The sequence below is a fragment of the Parasteatoda tepidariorum genome, chromosome 4 (assembly GCF_043381705.1).
Source record: "Parasteatoda tepidariorum isolate YZ-2023 chromosome 4, CAS_Ptep_4.0, whole genome shotgun sequence".
In the NCBI taxonomy this organism is placed as follows: Eukaryota; Metazoa; Arthropoda; class Arachnida; order Araneae; family Theridiidae; genus Parasteatoda; species Parasteatoda tepidariorum.
This window is the reverse complement of record NC_092207.1, coordinates 33,655,536-33,671,095: the sequence shown is the minus strand read 5'-3', so window position 1 is coordinate 33,671,095 and position 15,560 is coordinate 33,655,536.

Below are 15,560 nucleotides of genomic sequence, written 5' to 3'. Positions count from 1 at the left end.
ATATAAATACACTCTCTATGTACCCCTGGAGGTGGGGTCAACATGCGAGGGATCTCCCATTGTTGCCCCCTTGTTTTCGCCCCAGCAGGTAGAACCCCTGTTGGGGGGCAGGGAAAGCGCCCAAAGAGAGGGTGCTTCTTTCATTGTATCAAGTGAAATTTTTTTCCTTCACCTTTTACTTCACACTCTTTCTGCTTTTTCTGCTCTCCCCGCCCTTTCACCGCGGGTGGGGAGCATTTCATGCATGTCAATGAGGTTTCATGATCGTATAATTTGACAAGTTAGTCAGTCAAAGACCTGGGTTTCATTTTGGGTTTCTTCATTAAGTTTATAGTAGCTTTATTGATGTTAAAATGTCAATCAAGTGAATGTTTTCATTAGATTTCTTACTGCTGTGTTTAAAAAGGAATTTTAATGATATTGTTACTAATTCTACAAGAAAACGCATGGAATAATCACCAGTGTTATAATTAATCACTTAGAATTGTCACCAATGATACAACTAAACGTGTTGAATTATCACCAACGCTAAAATTAAATGCATAGAACTGTTACCAATGCTGCAATCAAACGCATAGAACTATCACCAATGCTACAATTATGAGTGAATGCGTAAAATTGTCATAAATACTAATACATACTACTGTAAACAATTATGGATCAAATTTTGTTAAAAAGTACTAGCACGCTGAATACAGCATCCTTAAAACCCATTTTACTGTAAAATTTTAAACCTCATTTCTTCACTAATATTTATTTAATTACAGTGATTCAGTTATATTCAGTTACTTTACAGCAAATATTACTGCAAAACATTATATATACCGTATATAATGTGTATGTCGCATGTAATGCGTATAATACCGTATGTAATGTATAGTCTGATATACCGTATTACATTACGGTATATCAGATTGCTTGTGCCGTAAAATTTTATGATAAAAGTGAATTTTACGGTAAAAAGTACTGGCAACCTAAGTGCCAGTACTTTTTACCGTAGTTATGTCCCATTTTTTTTATCCTCGTTACCTGGGTAAATCTGGACCATCATTAACTAGGATTAGGTGAATTATATTAAAATAAATTCAAATAATTTTTGTAGCTAATAACAAAGAATGCTACATAGACATGAACAATAATAATAATGACGATAAACATTTGGAATTTTAGCTTATCTTAAATTATCTCGTGATGCAGATTCAGGTGACTTGTAGATTTATTTATTTTGATTTTTTGACATGATACAGTGCTGTTTATTTCAACTTTACTTTTGAATTACACATTTAGACAATCACACACTTTTTCTCATGTGAAAGGATGCAACCGAATGAAGTTGTAACAAATGTTAAAATAGTGGAGTACTCGTAATATAATTAAATTGGGGCAGTTGCCAATAACTTTAAATAACTACAGAGGTATATGAAAAAGTATTATACATTCAGAAGTACGATATACACAATAATAATGAAGATGACGTTTGGAGTTTTTCCTTCTCTTAGGCTATATCGCGATAAGGATTCACATGAAAGTACATATAATCAAATGCTTTTAATAGGTATAACGTATTTCCTTCTGTGGCTTGGGTTTTTCATGGAATCGGTAGCTACAGCTACCGATACTATACCTAGTACTATGATGCGTATGTTTTTTTTTTAACATTATTCTTAGAAATTTTCATTTGAGCATTCGAATCTCCAGGGGATTTAATCGTGCTTTTCAGCCAAAACATTTCCCACATTATATAGTATGGGCTCTGTTTCATGGGTTATGAACTTTTATTACGTTGAACCTAATATTTAATTACGAATCCATTTAAAACAGCAAATTTGTTTCTAAATAAAATTTGAAAAAAGTTAGTTTAGTTCTTTTATAACAGAAAATACTGTATCTTAATCTCAATAAACTTTTGCTTGCTTTCATTTTAAATACTCATACTTTAAGAGATCATGAATATTTGCTATTAGCATTTTGAAAATTTGTTTAAATTATTCTCATTTCAAATTACATATTTTTCCTTTTCTTAGTTTTCTTAAAAAATATATGTTTTGAAATATTTCAAGCCTCATGCAGTTATAATGTTATCAAGTTTCAAAATATACCTATTGTTTTAAACTAGAAGAAACAGAAACTAGAAAACAAAACATGAAATTGAGAAAAAAAATATTATAGTAAAAATACAACAGAAATTCTAAGCTCGTTCATAGCTTTTAGTTTAATGAGAAAAAAAACAGAAAAAAAAATCCTATCTCACGTTGAGATAAAAGCATAATTTTTTTCACATTTATGAAAAAAAGCAATGATATTATTTTTAGGAATAATAAAAGAATTCAAAACAGTTTTAAGTTTCTTGATACATGAACCTTTTCAAGACCTGAATGTAAAAGCTGTGTCTGTACAGTGTGCCAAAAAAAAATGGACCAACCTGATAACTTTTAATTTAATGATCGGGTTTTCGCGTTCTAGGACTCAATCTTAATGGTTCGAGGCGATGACTTAAAGCATGCTAATTATTTAGTGCACACAATATTTTAAGTTACGAAATCAGACCCAAAAACGAACTTTCTCTGAATATTCTCTGATTTAGTTTTCTGAACCTCAAAATACAGATAGTAACAATCTGGGAAATACAGTTCTAATAGTTTGGTCAGGAAAGCGCTGTAAAGTTTTGATTCCTTAATGTTAATTTTACTCTTTGCGTATTTCGCCATATCTCCAGAACTTTTTATAGCGGATTGAAAAATTTTTGCTCATAATTATAATATTCGTTTATCCAAAGATAATTCTCTACAGAAATTATTTTTTAGTAAATATTTATTATTTTATATTTATCTTTGATTATTTCATTATTTATAGTCGGAAAAATTTCGAATTGTATAGTTTACAATTTTTTACAGCATTTTTAAAGTAAGTAATTTTACATGGAAAAATACGAAATTTGAGTTGACGAGTTGAAAAGTTTTTGCACACAATTATAAAATTCGTTTATCCAAAAGTAATTTCACGCAAAAAATAAATTTTAGCAATTATTTATTATTTTTTATTATTACATTTATTATTTATTATTATTTTGTTATTATTCTATTTAATAATACTCGAAAAAAAATTGAATTATAAGGTATACAATTTTTGACATCATTTTAAAGTATCTAATTTTAAATGGCAAAATACAAAATTTGAGCGAAATTGGCTGAGAAATCAAATTTTTAAAAAGTCGTATACTTAAAACTCGCACAGTGCATTAGCAATAGGCGAAAAGAAACAACTATAAAAAAATATCAACCAAACAACCTTTAAGACTAAATGTAAGTTTTTCTTCCCACATTATTTAATTTCTGTCAGCAAATAAAATGGCGAAAGAAGCAAATTGGATTTCGCAATTTTGTTCGGAATCGACCTGTGTAAGATCGAAAGTTCGCTCTCATAACAGATGAGATAAGAGTAACAGGTCCATTTAGGGGCCCCCACTATATCGAACGTCAAACGATTCACCTGTTGGAAAGGTCCACTCTTCTGAAGTTCGTGCTGGGCCGAACTTATTCCGAGCTTGAGTTCGTTGAACTTTCTGGGGGATTGAGAGGTGAATCTAAGCGGTCGACAAGACACAGATATTAAAAGACGGCCCAAACATGCTTCCAGAACCATTTGGGTCAATAATTAAGAATTTTTAACATTTCTTTACAATTTAGGCAATATTAACGCTATTTTTATTGTTAAATCACGCATAAACTGCATATTAGAACACTACTGCCTCTGTTTTAAATAGTATTGTCAGCACACAATGAATAATTAGAGGAGGATTTAAAAAAAAATATTAAAAGTTATATTAAGAATTTCGTATTGCATTGAAAAAAAGTCGATATTTATATTTTCTGCGAGAGTTTTACAATATTTACCTCAGACTTTCCGCAATTTGCTCTAAGCATGATTTAAAAGAAATAAAATTCCTAAAAATTGACTGTTTAAATTTTTTTATGATAAGAAATTTAGGATGAAGTGGGGTTCTTTCAGGACAATTCTGAGGTCTTTTTTTAAAAAATGTTTTGAATGAATTGCAATGCAGAGCTCTGAATATTTTAAATAAAATGAGAATATTTTGTAAGGAAAATATATGAATTATTTAGAATTTTTTAGTTGTGTTGCACCATTTATTAAGCAGATAAATTTTCTTCACAAATTTTTTTATGAAATATTTAAACGATATAAAGTTTTAAAAAATTTAATTTCTAATTCTTTTTTGGTTTTTTAGGGTTCTTTTTTTAAAATTTTTTTTTAAACAATTTTGAAGTATTTTTTCTTCTTTTTTTTGTTTGTTTGAATTGCAATTTTTTTTTCGTTTGAATTGCAATGTGAACCTCTAGATATTTTACAATTGCGCAACTTTCTTTTTAATGTGGTAAGTGAAACTTTATTCTAATTGGTTAGAAAAATTAAAAAATTTATTTCTGTATGACAAATTTTTCACCTTGGGGGAGATAACTTTGGGAGACCTAATTTGTTGCCTAAAAATCGATTAAAATATAATTCTAACTCACAGTAAAGCTTCTTTATACTGAATATAGATAAAAAAAATTTGCAATATCTTTGAAAATTTTTAAATTAGATTTTTTTTTTAAATTTTTGGGATGGGGAATTAACAAAAAAGAATCCGGCATTAATGTATTAATTTCTTTGTAGTTATGAGCAATTATACATAGAGTATTCATTGCATTATTCCTATCTATTCTACATTATTACTAATTATATTGCTATTATTTATAATGCTCTTTTAAAATCAGCATATAACAAAATCATAAGAAATTCTGTTTGGAATTGGGATCTCTTTTTAAAAAAAAAATGATTTCTTTTGTAATAGACTAAATCAGATGGTCCGTCAGCGTAAATACATTGCCTTTTACCTTAATAAACAGCATTGGAAACAGCCTTAATAAACAACCTCGTTGGGGTACTTCTTCTTAAATACTGAACAACATTGCACAACATAATTAGTTCTTGATGTTTCATCATAAACTCATTATTGAACAATACATAACCAAAACTTGTCATAAAGTTACCACCCTCAATGCAATATTCTTTATTATTATTAAATGTATGATTGTACTTAAAAAGACTTAAATAACAAATAAACAAATTTTAATAACATATAAAATGTATTTATTATTGTAGGAAACTGAACATTAACTTACACAGAAAAAAAATTGGCAAAATTACCGTACTTGTATGGTAATTACATTGCTCATAAAAAAAGAAACGTAATTCTGGTAATAAAACTAGAATATGCAGTTTTTAAACCATTCATTTGATAATTTTTCTGTTCATATGTTAACGATTTACCAAAAACTCTGGTTTTCAAAATTATAATACTTGTAACAACAAAATGTAGTAAAAATACAAAACTGGAAGGTAAATTTAACCAGACAAAAGGTTTTTATACCTTGATCTAAGGTATTATAACAAACTTATCGAGTTTTATAACATTTACTACCAAACAGCATGGTAATCAGACCATATTTTTCTGTTAATTTTACAAAAAATCATTACCAAAGAGCTTGAGTAAAAATTATAGTGCTTTTTGCTGTTCACATAGATTCGGAATCATGGTAAATTTTATCGTATTCTGGTAGTTTTAACCACACAATTTCTTTCAGTGCAGATTACTGTAGTACGTACAATGCCGTAAATAAGTACTTCTGAAAAGTTTTGAAAAAGTTCATCACAAAATTAATATATTGTTTTAATGTTAATAGAGTTTGATATTCCATATTATAATATGTCATCAAAAATTTTTGTTATCAGCATTTAAATGGAATAATTACATAAAAAAGGAATAAAAAAATAAAAGTGCAACAATTTTAACTTAAATTTAATTATAATAATCTTAACTTTTTCTTTTGACGAATTTTTCGTCTAATTTAAAACTAAAAAACAATTCTTTCGATTTTCAGAAGAAATTTATTGTAAAATATCGCAAATATTCCAATACAGTGCGCAAAATGAAAATCGGACCACTCTGAATAACTTTTTGATCCAATCTAATGATTGGATCTTCCTATTTTAGGATTCAATAGTTCGAGGGAGAGACCTCAAATATGATAAATAATTCGTGCAAGCGATATTTTAAGTTACGAAATCAGACACAATAATGTATTATCTCTGAATAAAAATACTTTTTTTTTTGATGGACTCAGATTTCTGACCCCCAAATTGTAGGGAATAGTCGCAGTCTGGGAAATATGGCTCCTTAGTTTGGTCAGGAGAGTGTGCCAAACATTAGACCCCTTAATGTTAATTTTACTTTTCGCGTGCTTCGACATATATTGAGAATGTTTTAAGCGACTTGAGAAATTTTTGCATAAAATTTTAAAATTCGTTTATCTAAAGATTACTCCATGCAAAATATAACTTCTAGTAAGTATTTTTTATTTTATTTAATAATAGTTGTAAAAATGTTTAATTGTAAAATATAAAATTTTTTTACATCATTTTAAAAAATATAATTTTGAATGGCAAAATAAAAAACTTAGGCGAAATTGGTCTAAAAGATCGTGAAAAATCGAATTTCGAAAAAGTCGTATTTTTAAAATTGTATTTTTTAGAAACTATTCGACCGATTTCTCTCAAATTTTACAATTTTGCCATTTAAAATTACATTCTTTAAAATGATGCAAAAAAATTGCATACTTCACAATTTAAAATTTTTTCGACTATTATTATTTAAAATATTAAAAAAATAATAAACAATTACTAAAATTTTTTTTTGGCATGAAATTACCTTTAGATAAACGAATTTTGTGATTGTGTGCAAAAAAAAATTTCAATTCGCTTACTGAATCTCTTGACCGAACTATTAGGATCATATTTCCCCGACTGCTACCCTCTATATTTTGGGGGTCAGAAATCTGAATCAGTGAATATGTTCATTAAGAGAAAGTACGTTTTTGTGTCTGATTACGTAACTTGAGCTATCGTCAACAGTAATTAATTAGCAAATTTGAAATCTCCCCCTCGAACCATTAAGATCTAGAAAAAGGAAGATCCGATTATTAGATCAAAAGTTATTTAGAGTCGTCCTTTCATTTATTTATTTTTTGCTCACTGTACATGTCCTTAATTTTATTCCTTATCATTTTTAGTTTCTGAGATTATTAAGATTAAAAACGTGAGAAAATTATTCGTAGAAAAAGAAAAGAACTCTAATTTTCAGTATCATTTGAAATTCGAAACAAATTTGAAAAAAGGAAATACAATGCTTTCCCAGCAGGGCGCCGGGCAACCCAAGCAATATAATTTTCTAGTCTTGTTCTAATACGTAGATATTTTAGCTTTTTAAAAACTTGATTACTTCGACTTTCATACTTTTGACTCCTTTATCGCTTAGAACTTTATATGTGTATTGTTTACATAACCTTAAGTTTCGGTTGAACAAATAATTACATTTAATATTTCATTTTGTTTAAGAAACGGACCTATAAGTTAAGCGAAGTTAAGAAATCGGTCAACCAAAGTTTTATGTATTACTTTAGTTTTTTGATTGAAATTTTTTAAATAATTTAATTGCTATGAAATGTTTTTTTGAACGGATGTTTATTTGTTTATTAGGATGAAAAATGCCTTACCTTTGGTAAAAAAAAAACCCTAAATTTTGAAGAAAAAAAATATTTCCGCACTAATGAAAGAGTATTAGCGTTTCGTCTACATGAACTAAATTTTTTTTATTTTATTTGTTCGATATGAACTTTTCAAATAATTTTGTTTGCTTTTCGTTAAGATTTAATCGGTATTTTCTCATAATGAATTAAAAAACAAATCTTTTTGTATGTTATTATTTTATTAAACTAAATTGGTTGTTTATTTCACATTAACTATGTTTTTTAGGCAAATTTTTTACATCAATTCGAATGTAGTAAATTGGAATTGAATTGGTTTTATTTCAGCTAAGATATTTTTAATAGGAATTATGATAAATGTTTCTGATCACAATTCAAATGTTTTACGTAATAATCTTAACCTAATTATAATTTATTTGATTTAGTTGAAACAGCTACATGTTGCAGTTTGTTTAGGTCAGTTTGTTTCACTGAAAAAATAAGTATGGTCAAAACTACCAGAATATGGCAAAATTTATCGTTTTTCTGTCACTATGAGAGTACTAAAAAGCTCGGTGACTTTTACCGAAACGTGTTGGTAATGATTTTGGTAAAATTAGCAATTAAAAATTGTTTTTTAATGTGATAAAATTTTGTAATTTTATCATGGTACCATAGATCATGTCTTAAAAACCATTTATTCAATTAAATTTAATTTTCAGTTTTATACTTGTTATTAAATGAATGGTAAAAAGGACTATGATTTTGAAAACCATAATTTCAAACCGTTACCACATGAACGGAAAAATTACCAAATAAATGGTTTAAATATTGTATATTTTGATTTTGTTAACACAATTATGTTTTTTTTATTAGAAGTTTCTTTACCGTTATAGTATCGGAGTTTTTCTCAACGTGCGCAATACTTATATTTCTTATTTTATTCTACTATTATTACGTTTTTAATTTTGATTGTTTTTTAAATTCAGAGTTCAGAATTGATTTTTTTTTATTATAACGTAATTCTATGATATTACCTTATTTTGCTATATTTTAAGATAAATTTATTTGATTTGGTGTTTAATCTAATTCGTTTTACAATTATAATTTTTTTGGTGTAAATAACAATAACCTTCTGTTATAAATCGGTGAAGAGATTCGTTAAAATATTTAGAACTTAACGATCAGCTTCATACATAATGATACATGCACTAACGCTATATAGCAAGATCAGGCTGTTTGGTTCACGAAAATATTAAATTACGGTTTTAAACTCACCTAATTTATTACATCAATATACATGCTAATTTTAAATGTAATTTAAAAAAAGATTTTTTAAGCAAAACTATTAATAATTACAATGTAGATATAATATAAAATTATGAACCTCTTATTAACCGGGTATTTGGCCAGCTTTTTATAAAAATGGTTAAAAATATAAAATTTAAACCGCATAGCAAAAATAATACATTATATTTACACCCAAGTTCTAAGTATGAAACTGCTATTAAGATTATCTTAAGTGTTTCATCGGTAATCCTTCATCCGCATGTGCGTACTTCGAAAAATTGTTTTTTTCTTAATCTCGATAGTAAGCTTAACGTTTGCAAAAGAACACGAAGGTTGTTTACCCTTTCTTTTTTCCACCTGCATTGCAAAGAAGACGAAATGCGGTGAAAGACATCAAACATCGCATCCTGTTGATCCTGGAATTGAAACCCCTTTTCTTAAACTCCTCCGCACTATCTCTCCTTCATTGTCCATTCCTCTTTTTCTTTAACAATTCCTCCTCCATATTCGTTGTTCTCAAGTGCCCATATCCTCCCCTTATGGGTAAACATTTCTCTTTTGCATGAATAGAGAGTGAAGCACACGCCAGGGTACAAAAAACACTTTAACCCAGAAGAATAGATGTCAAAGAACGAAAGGATACGGTGTTTTAGTGAATATTTTCGCTCCCTTTCCGCTTTTTTTTACAGAAAAAAGGATGCATCTTCAGGTTTAACTTCAACAGAAAAATTCTTTGTTCAAAAAAGTTTGTTTTTCAGCAATGAGGTTTTGGAATTTCTTTCCAAACATCAGTTTCCTTGGTCAAATTGCTTTTTTCTTCTTTTTCTTTTTTTTCTGGTAAAGTAAAACTGGTTATGGGTATTTCAGAAAAATAGCTAAAAGCTTTATTATAGTTTAATCAATAATTGATTTAAACAACTTGATTGTTTTCCTGACAATTAAGATGTTGTTCGAATTTGCTTTTTTTTCTGGGGTTACCTGCTTCAACCTGACCCAACACAGATGCACTTTATGATCGTTTCCTCTTAAATTTATTTTGGTTTATTCCCCTACAATCTTTTTGTGTTAAAAAGAATATTTCATTCCAATGCATTTATTAAGTAGGCAGGTATTTCATTTATGTCACTCTAGAGCTGCACAATGGGCTATTAGCAATGATCTGAGGAAACATTCCTTAAAATCATCTCAAGACATTCCATCACGATCTTCATCCTCTGCAGAGGAGATGATTTCCCTTCTTTGGTAGCTTGATGACCTGCGCGCGAGGTCATGCACTGTATTACAATACAGTACTCGACTTCGTGCACAAATCTTCCAACGATGTCCTATACCGCGATCGCCGAGTTTCTACGCAGGCTGATCAAAGTGGTCACCCACCCGCACACTGACAGCAGCCAATGATGCTTGATTTCGGGTTTCAACTGGGAACCATATATTAAAGATTAATCCACTGCGAGACTATTAAATAAAAATAATATTGCTTAAATTGGCACAGTATTGCCACTTCCAGACATTGTACTGTTAAACTCTTCCTCTTCAGAGGACACATACCAGGACAGAAACCCTTTACGACACATTCTGTATTACCTAAATCAGTAAAAGAAAAAGTTAGTTTATATAAATCAAAATTCAAATGTGAATTTTCAAATGCTGATAAAGATTTTTCCTTTTATTAAAATGCAAAAATTTTATAGAAGGTTTACTTAAGATTACGGAGAATAACATAATTTTCTTGCACTTTGAGATTTTGAAAAAGTAATTTGATACATCATCACGGTTTACATTTAGTTTATCTAATCTCATTTTCTACTATACTTTACATTTTAAGCAACTAGCGTAGGCAAAACAGATATTACAAGGAAAAGTTCCATGATTTAAAACAACTTCTTACTATGCTCCTTTATTAAAAAATTTATTGGATAAACAGAAAGGAAAAGGACGTATTATGTAAAACATCTCACTAAAATTTTGGTAATATTTTCAAGTTTTAAAGGAGAGATTGGAAGTCAACTACCCATTCACTAGATGCTATTCTTATGCTTTTATAATAGACCATTCAACTCGTACATATAACGAAATTTACAGGCACTTTCTATAATATTTTCAAATTTTAACACTAAATTTAAAAATGTAATAACAACTTGACTTGCTTTAAAATTCCGAAATTGTAAAGCATAATCATAACGGAGAAAAATTCTAAATCAATTATGAATTGTCTCTATTGAAAGGAAATATTTTGCCAGTGAATATAAAGCCACTAACAAACCGACAGCAATTTCTGAAAATGTCGCCAATCTTCCCCTTTATTAACTTTGGAAAGGGAAATCACGCACAGAGAGGGATAAATTAAGTATATGTATTTAAATCCTTCAGAAATATCCATTTTCGCTTCGTCCGTGAAATGTGGCCTCATACCGTAATAGCCTTTTAACATTAATGCCTTTAGATTACGTATATAGAAGAATGGCTTTTCAGAAGAATCTGAACACATGCAATAGAAAAGCGATTAAACAATGGAGAGTAGCAGGTTTTAAAGGTTCGTGACTTCGGACCCCCCCTTTGAGGAGGAGGCTTGTTGATTTGAATATGGAACAAAAGGCTGAGCAAAAGCTTCTCTTTTCTATGTGGGTCTTAAATCCCATCTCCATGTTAAACCGAAAGGATATATGTTTAGATTGAGAACTGAGCGCCCAGCCGAGAAGGGAAATTTGACGAGTTGGTCACAATTAAAGAGGTTATTGGAAGGGGGAGAAGTTTCTTGGATGATTCAGTCTCTTACACCTGATTTAACCTAACTTTGGATGTCGTAAAGTGTATGCGAAATCTGGAAAATATCGAAATCCTTTGGTAATTCACATAGTTTTGTTCCCCACTGACATCGGGAAATGTCGACATTCTTCATGCACTCATAGGGAATAGTAAATTCAATATTTTTGCTAACTATCATCATTTTCACACTGATACCGATAAATGTTGACATTCTTCACGTCTTCATGCACTGATGAAGAATTTTGAATATTTTTTTTAATTATTACTTCTCACCGTTGCCAATGAATTTTGACATTCGTCACGAGGATAGAGAATAGCTAACAAAATATTTTTGATAAATATCATTATGTTTCGCTGATGCCGACAAACGTCGACATTCTTCATGCACTGATGAGGAATTTTGAATATTTTTTAATTATTATTATTTCTCGCCGTTACCAATGAATTTAGACATTCGTCACGAGGATAGAGAATAGCTAACAAAATATTTTTGATAAATATCATTATTTTTCACTGATGCCGACAAATGTCGACATTCTTTAGGCACTGATGAAGAATTTTGAATATTTTTTTAAATTATTATTTCTCGCCGTTACCAATGAATTTCGACATTCTTCATGAGGATAGGGAATAGCTAACAAATTATTTTTGACAAATATTATTTTTCGCTGATGCCGATAAATGTTGACATTCTTCGGGTCTTCATGCTCTGATGAAGAATTTTGAATATTTTTTTAAATTATCATTTCTCGCCGTTACCAATGAATTTCGACTTTCTTCATGAGGATAGAGAATAGCTGACAAAATATTTTTTGACAAATATCATTATTTTTCGCTGATGCCGCCAAACGTCGACATTCTTCAGGAACTGATGAAGAATTTTGAATATATTTCTTTTAATTATTATTTCTCACTGCTATCAATGGATTTCAATATTCTTCATGGGGATAGAGAACAGTTAAGAAATTATTTTTGTTAAAATTATTTCTTACAGGCAAATGCCAACATTTTCATTGCAATGATCATTTCAAATTCTGAATATTTTTTAAAAACATTATTTATCTTCACCACCGATGCATTTTGACATTCTTCATGCATTGATAGGGAACAGCGAATGAACATCATTACTTCTTACCAACACCAACAAATATGGAGATTCTTTTTGTGCTAATGATGGATGATGAATACAAATTTTTGTTAAATATCGTCACTTTCCACTGTCACAGGTAAACGTCGAAAGGTGAATGTTGAATATATTAAGTTTAAAAAATAATTTTCGTTATTGGAAATTGTTGATATTTTTCATGCACTACTCTGACAAGTCTATAAATTAATGTAATAAATTTTAAAATGAAGTTTAAATTTTATACTAAAGTGTACTGTAAGACTATAGCAAGTGAAGTTAATTTTAATAAAATAATAAGTCTTTAAAATAAAATGTTTCGATATTAATTTAAATAATTAAATTTAAATACTAATGCGTTTTTCTATACATAATTATTGAATTATTACGTAGTTCTTTTTTCTTTAATATTATTTCGAGCATTAGTATGAGAAAACGTGAAATTAAAAAGAAAATTACAAGAAAAAATAGTTTGCGAAAAAATTTATTTTGTTTGAAAAAGTAAAACAAAAAGCAACTGTAAAGTTTGGACACGCTATGTAAAAAATACCGAAATCTAAAGTTATATAATATTTTAGGTAAAAAAAAAATTGTCCTTACAATTCCTTTTAATAACACATTTGCTAAACCTAATAATATGGCCAATACTACTTGATCATGGTGAAATTTACCGTATTTCAGGCTCTATGGGAACACAAAAAAGCTCGGCAATTTCTACCGAAGCGCTTTGGTAATGATTTTAGTAAAATTAAAAATAAAATATGGTTTAATAAAATGTGATAAAATTTGGCCACTTCATAATACTACCTTAGAACATGTAATATAAGCCATTTATTTGGTTAAATATATTTTTCAGTTTTGCATTTTTTTACAAAATATTAAGTAATAAAACCGGAATTTCCGGTCAACTGTTACCATATAAGCAAAAAAACTACCAAATGAATTGTTTAAATTCTATATATTTTTGTTTTATTAACCAGATACTTCTTTTTTACCAGAAATGTCATTACTATACCAATTTAAAAGGAAAAGATAGTTGTGACCTTTTGATATATTTTCATAAACATTCTTAAAAAAAGAAGTGTGAGTAGTAATGATTTGTAGTTTATGCGAAGGAAATGGACCACATATATATACGAGGATACTTATTTACTATTTTTTTTACTTACTGGAATATACCAGGATGAGAAAAAAAATAACAATATAATGATTTCAATTTGGAATCACTTGAGCTGCAAAGGTCAATACTTGTAATTGTTTGTTCAAAAATTTTCAAATTGATAAATTTTGGATCAGTGGTTTATGAGAAATAATTTGAGTAATATAAAATATTAATTTTTTTTTGTTTATCCCTGGAGCTAATGATAAATAAGTACTGCATAAAAATGTACTATCAATTGACGTTAGATAAAGCTTATAAAAGGCTTATTATTTTAAATTACTTTAAAAATAATTAAATAATTAGCAGACTTAAAGGTTTAAAGTGATCGTTTGCTTTAGAATCTCTCCTACCTCATTTTGGAATTAAGGTCCATTTTTTAAAAATTTTCATTTCCTCTATGTCCTGAATTTTTTCCAATCTGAGCAAAATATTAGTGATAGAATACCACTCGATTAAAATAATACTTTATTAAAACAGGAAGAAATAAAGTTTCAGTTTTATAAAATGAGGGAAAATAAAACTGAAATAACCATTAAAAGTTGAGACTTTTTTTTCAGAAATTAGAAACAAATTATAAAGTTAGTAGTTTCAGATATGTTGCGTGATAATGTACATTTTTCTAATTTTAAAATGTTTTATTTTATTTGTTTACTTATTTTAATAAAACTGAAAGAAAACGATAACGCAAACACTTTTTAAAAAATAATAAAAAAAAACATTAAATTGTATAATACTAAAACGTTTTTCGTAAAATGCTGATTGCTGAATTGAACTACTACAATTTAAAAAAAAAATCCATTTAAAGTTCTAAAAAAAACACTTACTTACACCTCTTTCATTTCGCTTGGATTTAGCATGTTTCAAAAGGTACTGCCACTAGAAAAAACATCAGTTTACTTTTGAAATTTTTTTTTATTAAAAGTAATACTCTCCCTTCCTTCTTCCCCCGATTTGATGGCTGCGTGAGGGAAGAGCCCCTCTCCTCACCTGACGAATGTTCTTCGAATTCTGTATTTATTTCATTTTTGTTTGAATGCCAGAGAGGAAATTAATTAGGTAATGCTGAAAATTTTTTAAAAGTTAATTAGTTAATGTGAAAAAAATATTTAAAAACTGTATATCGTGCAACACTAAAATGTATTTCTGAAACTAATTGATCGCTAAATCATAACGGCATAATTTTTTCCTTAAAAAATTCATTTGGAATTCTAAAATAACGGCTGCTATTTGTCTTCCATTTTGATTGGGTGGTGTATTTAATATGGTTGCATTCAAGATGTACCAAACTTGTTTGGATTTAACATGTTTCAAAAGATATTTCCAAGTAAAAAGAAAATATCAGTTTAATTTTTCAAAAATAAATAAAAGTGATTTAAAGTATTCTTAAAATTCCCCTTCCCTCTTCACCCCCATTTTATGGACACGAGATAAGAGGCCCACCAGTGATTGTTTTCATGACAATACAGTGACTTAGAATGCACTGACATCCTCGGTATTCAGGTCCTATATTTAAATGATGTTGCATACTCAACAATTAACCCTTTCTTGCGATATTACTAAAGTCCTGCAAGGTTGGCGAGAATTAGTTCTGCAATCGAATACCTCCTGCTTTAATTGGAGATTTAAAGAAGGG